Source organism: Empidonax traillii, unplaced genomic scaffold, assembly GCF_003031625.1.
Source record: "Empidonax traillii isolate 1590-97213 ecotype Southwest subspecies unplaced genomic scaffold, ASM303162v1 scaffold42:size1813164, whole genome shotgun sequence".
NCBI classification, from domain to species: domain Eukaryota; kingdom Metazoa; phylum Chordata; class Aves; order Passeriformes; family Tyrannidae; genus Empidonax; species Empidonax traillii.
This window is the reverse complement of record NW_020955235.1, coordinates 1,256,279-1,263,006: the sequence shown is the minus strand read 5'-3', so window position 1 is coordinate 1,263,006 and position 6,728 is coordinate 1,256,279. Positions and strand designations below refer to the sequence as shown.

Here is a 6,728-nt window from a genome sequence, read left to right as displayed (position 1 = left end):
TTTTTTATTTTTTTGGGGGGGGAGTATTTGGTATTTCTTCTTGCTTCCTAACAAGCTGCTGTTAAGAAATGCTAGACATATCTGCCTTGGGGATAGTTGACTGTCTCTAAACCAGAGACAGGAGACTGCTGGCTCAGGGGCAAGAGGCGACTCCTTCACAGAAACATGAAACACTAGGTGACATATAGGGTGAGTTTACAAAGGGAAGCATTAACAGAATTCATGTTCATTTCAGAGACACAGAAAAAAATCCCAAAGATAAACTGAAGATCTGAGATTATTAGTTGATCTGACTTAATCTCTGTCATTTAATCACTTGTGTTTGCTGTTTATGACACATTTGCTGAGCCCAAGATGCTTAAACTGTGCACGTATTCAGATCTTTTCCCTTTACCTCCTCACCCTGCCCCACCTTACTTTGAAATGGCAACTGCTTAGAAATCAAAGGGGTTTTTTCTGATGTCTCAGATGGTGGCTTGTCAGGTAGGTATATGAGACGGAGGGGTTTAAAAACAGGGAGGATAGAAGTATCATGATGACTGAGGCCTTCTCGTGCTTTGCAGTGCGCATAATAGAGTAGTATAGAGAGGATGTTCTTCCCTGAAGGAAGCCCATGGCTCCTGCTACAGACAACAATTACTGTGGGGTTTTAGACAAGACAGTGATTCAAGTTTTGTTTTCAGTCTGGTTTTTCATCTCCCCAAACCCAAGGGACTGATGGCCAGGCAAAGCTGACCACTGGTCATGCCCGTGCACTCTCTGGTGCTCATGGCAGACCTCTCTTTTACCTGTTCCGCAGTCCACCCCCATACATGCTCTGTTCCAGCAGGGTGGCTGTTTTGGAGCCCAGCTGCATAACACTGCATCACAGCAATGATTTTACTCCCTGGTGACTCACTGCATTTTGCACCTGATGGTAAAAGATAACCTGTCACCTTAAATCCTACTAGTTCTGCAAGACAGCTTTTATGTAATCAGTGGGTACTTTTACCCTCTTTTGTCCAAACATGAGTATAAGGTCCAGCTTGACTCCCCCGTGCATTTTTTTAAAGAAAGCAGCTGTGTTGTCCTTCAGGAAAACAGCTTGTAATTTAGCATTATATCCCCTAGGCAACGCTTTCTGTCTTCAGGACATATATTTATCACAGACATCACAGTATCTCTATGGTGGTTTAGTTTTCCATCAAGGGAAGCTAAAAGAGCATTTAATTCTGTAAAGCTATGATTGATCTTCACTACAATATACCTCTGGTGCTCTTCTCAATGTCTCTTCTGATGAACAAGATTTCTTCTTCCATTTTTGATCTCTCAGAAGTCTGTACTGATCTCAGAAGCGTAGGCTTGTTTTGCCTTCTAGTGCTACCTGTCTTTGTGCTTGGAAGAGCTTTCCTGTTCTTTGGTCAGCTCTCCAGTCCTCGTTCACTCCATCAGTCAGTGGCTCTTTGCCTTACTCAGGCGGCTCCCGTGGAGAGTTGAATGTATGTCAGCAAGTAAATAATCTGCCAGCATTGGATGGCTTTCACTTCTTGTTTTCAGTTTCATCTTTGGTATTACAAAACAGTTGTGGAGACTAGGTAGATGGACACATCTTAAGATGCATTCAGTTAAGATGAACAGAAAAATGATGGCCCCACTACTTGCTCTGAAACTTTTCCATGTTCTTAATGCAAGCTGCTTTGTTAATTGCTACTTCTTCTGATGACCATTTCACCCTTGAGCTCAGAGCAGTACAGTTCTATTGTTACAAACTCTGATCCCAAAAGACACAAGAAACCAAGCTTGGTCTTCTTAGTAGCAGATACTATGTACTATAGCACTTGTCAAATCTTTTTGATCAATTCACACAGCTCGAGACAAAAGCAAGCAAGGAAGAAGTGGGAATGCAAATTTTAGAGAAATCTTTCAAAGGCTGCAGTAATTGGCAAGGTAAATGCAAGGCTCTTTCTGCTTTTGATAACACTGGTAATATCAGCTTATGATGAAAAGCTATTCTGAGTTACACAAGAAGGTAAGATATTTGCCAAAAAATTCTTTAGTTTGAATTCTATTTTTTTATGATGGACATGAAGTGCCATCCATACTGAATGACTGTTGGCATGCAACTTACCACTGAGCAACTGTATGTTGATGGATAAGCCAGTCTCATCCAAGTGTCAGGAAGATTATCAAAAAAAGAGCTGTCTGTAGTTGCTCCATCTCTGAGGAGATTGCCAACTCACCCTAACAAAAGAAAACATTAGTGTGCTATTTGCGTCTCACAAAGAGACTGTGATAAGATGACATGATAAATGATAGAGGGCTTTTTTTTTCCCCAGTAAAAACACATAAGGTAGCTAAATCATCAAGTGTAAAGAATATTTTGGCTCTTGCAACTGGGGTGAGTAATTTATTTTTTAAAAAGGGGAAACAGTCAGAAAAACAAGAGTGTAGGTTCTGGGTTTTCTGTATTTCTTAGAATCACTCTAATTGCATTAAGTAATTATATGATACAGTAATTCATATACATACGCATGGAAGCACCCACCTACGCATATGTACAGGGAGAAAATGATAAAGGGCCAAATTACTAACTTGCTTTCAGATATCCCACAGAAAATTGTACATGCAATCAAGCTACTATTCTGCTGGCTTGCTTACGCTAATGGCTATTTGAATGCCCGTGTTTTGTTACTATGAATTAAAGATCGAAAGAAAGGTAATTTTTCAGGTGGTGAAAAAGGAGGTTCCTTAAAAATACTAGCCCTATGTATTAGATTTTCAGTACCTAGTTTTGGAGTGGTATACATTAACTACAGCTCTGCATGCATATACCACAATTGTCTGCGTAAAATGTTAGCAAGCTACTTGGTTGCCCAATTCCATGATTGAACATACATTAAATGTTAGTGCAGCAGGTACATCACTGTTTGAGATTTGTAGATATTATGAAAATTTGGCTGTCTATGGTTAAGAACATTACATGTTGCTACTCAACACTTCGTTGATGTTGAAAGACGTTATTACCAAAAACTGCCAAAGATATGTGATCAGTTCCCCATGTCCCTCTGACCTTGTTCATCGCTCTCAATAGGTGCCACTGAGATGGGCAGGACTTGGGTGTTACTGATACTGCACCTTTACCTGCAGTTAATGGCCATCTCCATATGACAACCAAATGTCACATTCTGATGACATTTAACACAATGTGAACTGTGTGCCTTATCCAGCGGGGATCTATATGAAGCAGAGTTCATTTTCAGCACCAGAGGGTCTCTGAGGCATCAAACAGCTCCCTCCTCTCCTGTGGATTGCCCAAAACACATGTGAACACACAGTAACTAGCAACCAGATCTCTTTGCAGTTGTAAACAGAAGAGCCAAATATCTGCAATGGCAGAGGAGAAGAATATCTCAACCTTACCTCCATGTCTGCACTGGAACAGGATCAGACCATAATCAGAGGCTTTGCATTTTGCTTCCTAGTGCACAGAGAAATAGAGGATTTCAGTCTCCTGAGCAGTTTCATGATAATTTTTTTTACACAAATTAAAACAAATTATTTGATATATGGAGATGAGTTACATGTTTGGAGTAGGCAGTTTATGAAAGCACAATTTTTTAATCAATGAAATCAGAAATAAGCTTACCAAGTATCATTCACAGTGCCTGTTACTGGCATCTACACTCATGCTGTTTAAACCCATGCATCCCCTGAGATTAGTAAAGCAAAGCACACATATCTTCAAACTTAAATTAAGTTCTTGAAGAGAATACCTTACCTCATATATGAGCAGATCCAATCTCATATTCTGGAAAACAAATCAGTTTATGTGAGTAGCATTCTTCTGGTGTTTGGATAAAATAGTTGATCTCACTTTCTTCTGAATGATTTTTTTTTCTCCATGTCATTTAGCTCTGCCTTCATCCTCAAGAGATACTACATTGCATGAGGTAAGTGTCTTGTGTATCCACTTCTGCATAAATGTAAAGGAAATTATAAATGTTATGTGTGAAAGGATACTGCCTTTATGCCACAGAATGAAGGATATGGAGTATTTATCCTGTGAAATAGAGAAGGAGTGGAAGACTTGTGCAGGACCATGCTGTTAGGAAGAAAAGCAAATTCTACCTTATAGTTTGGAAATAATGGCATTTTGCAACCTAACAAAGGATCCCAAATGGCCTAACACTATTAATATATTGTAACAGTCCAGCAAGATTTTTTTTCTTTGTGGTGCAAAATAATGCACATATTTATGGCTTACATATACTAGAGATTCCTCATCGCAAATTTCAGATTGAATCCCTGTAAAAAACAGGTATGAAAATATCTAATTCTATTGAATTAGGGAGAAAAAAGGCCATAGGAGAGAAAAAAAAGCCCCTAAACATAAAACCACTGTCATCACACCATCTTGTGAAAAATTTGCAGCCTGCTCTATGTTTTGACTGACCTTGTCTTCCACAGCTTGGGAGACTCCTTTCCCAGTGACTGAGTATTTGAATTGCAGCTCTAATAGCATATGGATGGAGCGTGTTGTTTGCAGTTATTACAAAAGCAATCTCCACATTGGGGTGCAGGCCATAACAGATGGGGCTTTGGGGAGGTAGCATTGTATCCATATTTTTATAGTAGCCTTCATAATCCAAGTTTGAAGAGACTGAAAACCCAGAAGCAAGCACTGACTTACTATCAAGCTGTCAAAGAAATAATAAAAACCTTGTCAGTAAGACACTGGTGACAATCCTCACTAGACAGAATAAGGATCTGCTTAGGCATAAATGAAATTGTTCTATTATGGAGTCACTGTTGAGAACAAGACTTTTATATCACTTTTATATTCCTGGAAATTAATCTAATTTGTTCCCCATTTTAATTAGCCTCTTTATGTCACACCCAAGTTCCAATGCTTGCAAGAAAAAGAAAAAGGAATTTTCTAATAATCAGATTATCCTTCTAAAAGAAAACAGCAAAAAGATAATTTTAATTTAAAAAATAAAGAGACAAATATTTTAAAAGAAAAATATTATTTCTTCTAAATTATGAAGTGCTGCTCTCTGGTGTAACATTATTATTCTGTGTAGCAACTTATTAAATGAAGCAATTTATGGTAGCATCTCTGAAAAATGCCATCCTTTATTGAAATGAAAGCAGGTAATAGCATAATGACTGTAAAATAAAAAGGCAGAATATCTTCTTTTAGACCATTACAAAAATATATGTATTGTCTATTTGAAAATCAATACAGTACCATAAAATAAAATGGAGCTGTGGTATCATCATCATAATTTCTATTTCAAATAGTTTGCTGAGAACCAAACTGTGTCTTTTATGGAAAAAGAATGACAAATGCTTTAATTCAATATCACACGCATTTGTGAGCTGAAATTCTGCTGCAACTCAGAGCTGTTAGGCAAATATTTTAGTATCACCACAAGTTTAAAACAACAGACATGTGGGAGTACATCCATTTATTTACACTTGTACTGACTTAAAATTCAAAATGCTATTTGATGCTTTTAAAGTACTGCTGTGGGATGTTAAATTACTGCTGAATTCTTACTATTCTGAGATACCTTTCAACCTGCCAAGATGCATGATGGTGATGATGATGATGATAATAATAATAATAATAATAATAATAACAGCAGTAGCGTGGGGATCTTTAAAATAATGTGGGGCTTATTCCTGTAAGATAAATACCATTTTCACTAACCCCCGTTTTATGATTCAGCATTTCTGATGCAACAAAGTGAAATAATGAAAGTAAAACAACAACAGGTTTGTGTGGGATGGGAAAGGGAAAACGAGCACGTGCATTGTCAGAATTTCTGCAGAAATTGTAAGGGGAAAAAAAGCTCATGTAAGTGGCGCTTCCCTCTCCCTTCCCAACCCTCCCCCCCCCCCCGGGGAAAATTCCTCCTCTTGTTTTTAGTGTTCGCTACATTTCCTTCTTTTATTCCTTTTTCAGATCTCGTCCTTTTGTTCCCCACGTCTCCACGGATGCTTCTCCTTCCTCCTCGCAGCGGGAGGCTCCTGACGGCCGGGGACAGAGAGCTGCGGCCGGATGGTGCGAGGCTTGCAGGTGAGCTGGGGGCACCGGCGGCTTGGGAAGAGGGATGGGAGCGCAAGACTTGCTGCCTTGTGTGCACAGGGCCTGTTGCACGCTCGCCTCCCTCTTCGGCGTGCCTCTATCCCAGGGACAGGGTGTGTATGCGGCGCTGGGAGCTTCCTACACCCGCCTTGCTCGGGACTACGGGGGAGGAGAAGGAGGTGAGATGGCAAATGTGTTAAGTGAGGACAGGGGCTGCGAGCCATCCATCTCAGCCACGCTTGGCGTGCATGGGCTGGGAAGGGGCTTTCCTGCTACGTGCTACCATCACCATCTGTCAAACCCCGAGTTCAGTGAGGGTCCCTCCGTCCGCCAGGCATGGCCACCGCCACAGGCGGCGATAATCACCAAATGCCCCACAGAGGTGGAAGGGAGAGGACTTTTCTGCCTCCCTCTTACCGAAATAGTTTTGTCGCCCACGGCCCCTCGGTCATTATCGCCACTCGGCCCCAGCCCTGCGGGCACAGCACTGCAAAGGATCTTTGCATTGCTAAGGGACCAGAGATCACCGCTACAGGGAGCCAGGGGCTGGTTTATTAAACGGCCAAGTCTATTTAAAATGTAATTCCTCAGGAAGAGCCGTGTGCTTGTGGCCATTTAAATGAGTAGCAGAGCGTGCCCGTTCATGCCCATGTTT

The 6,728-nt window shown here is 40.6% G+C and overlaps 1 long non-coding RNA gene across 1 annotated transcript; it reads right to left on the bottom strand.

Moving 5' to 3' along the window:
* Window positions 1-2,116: 2,116 nt before the first annotated feature.
* LOC114054909 lies at window positions 2,117-4,942 on the bottom strand. The gene is made up of 4 exons (XR_003570615.1): window positions 4,433-4,942; window positions 3,758-3,952; window positions 3,400-3,457; window positions 2,117-2,220 (listed from the first exon to the last, which is right to left on the bottom strand). It is a non-coding gene; the product is annotated as an uncharacterized LOC114054909 (long non-coding RNA).
* Window positions 4,943-6,728: the final 1,786 nt, after the last annotated feature.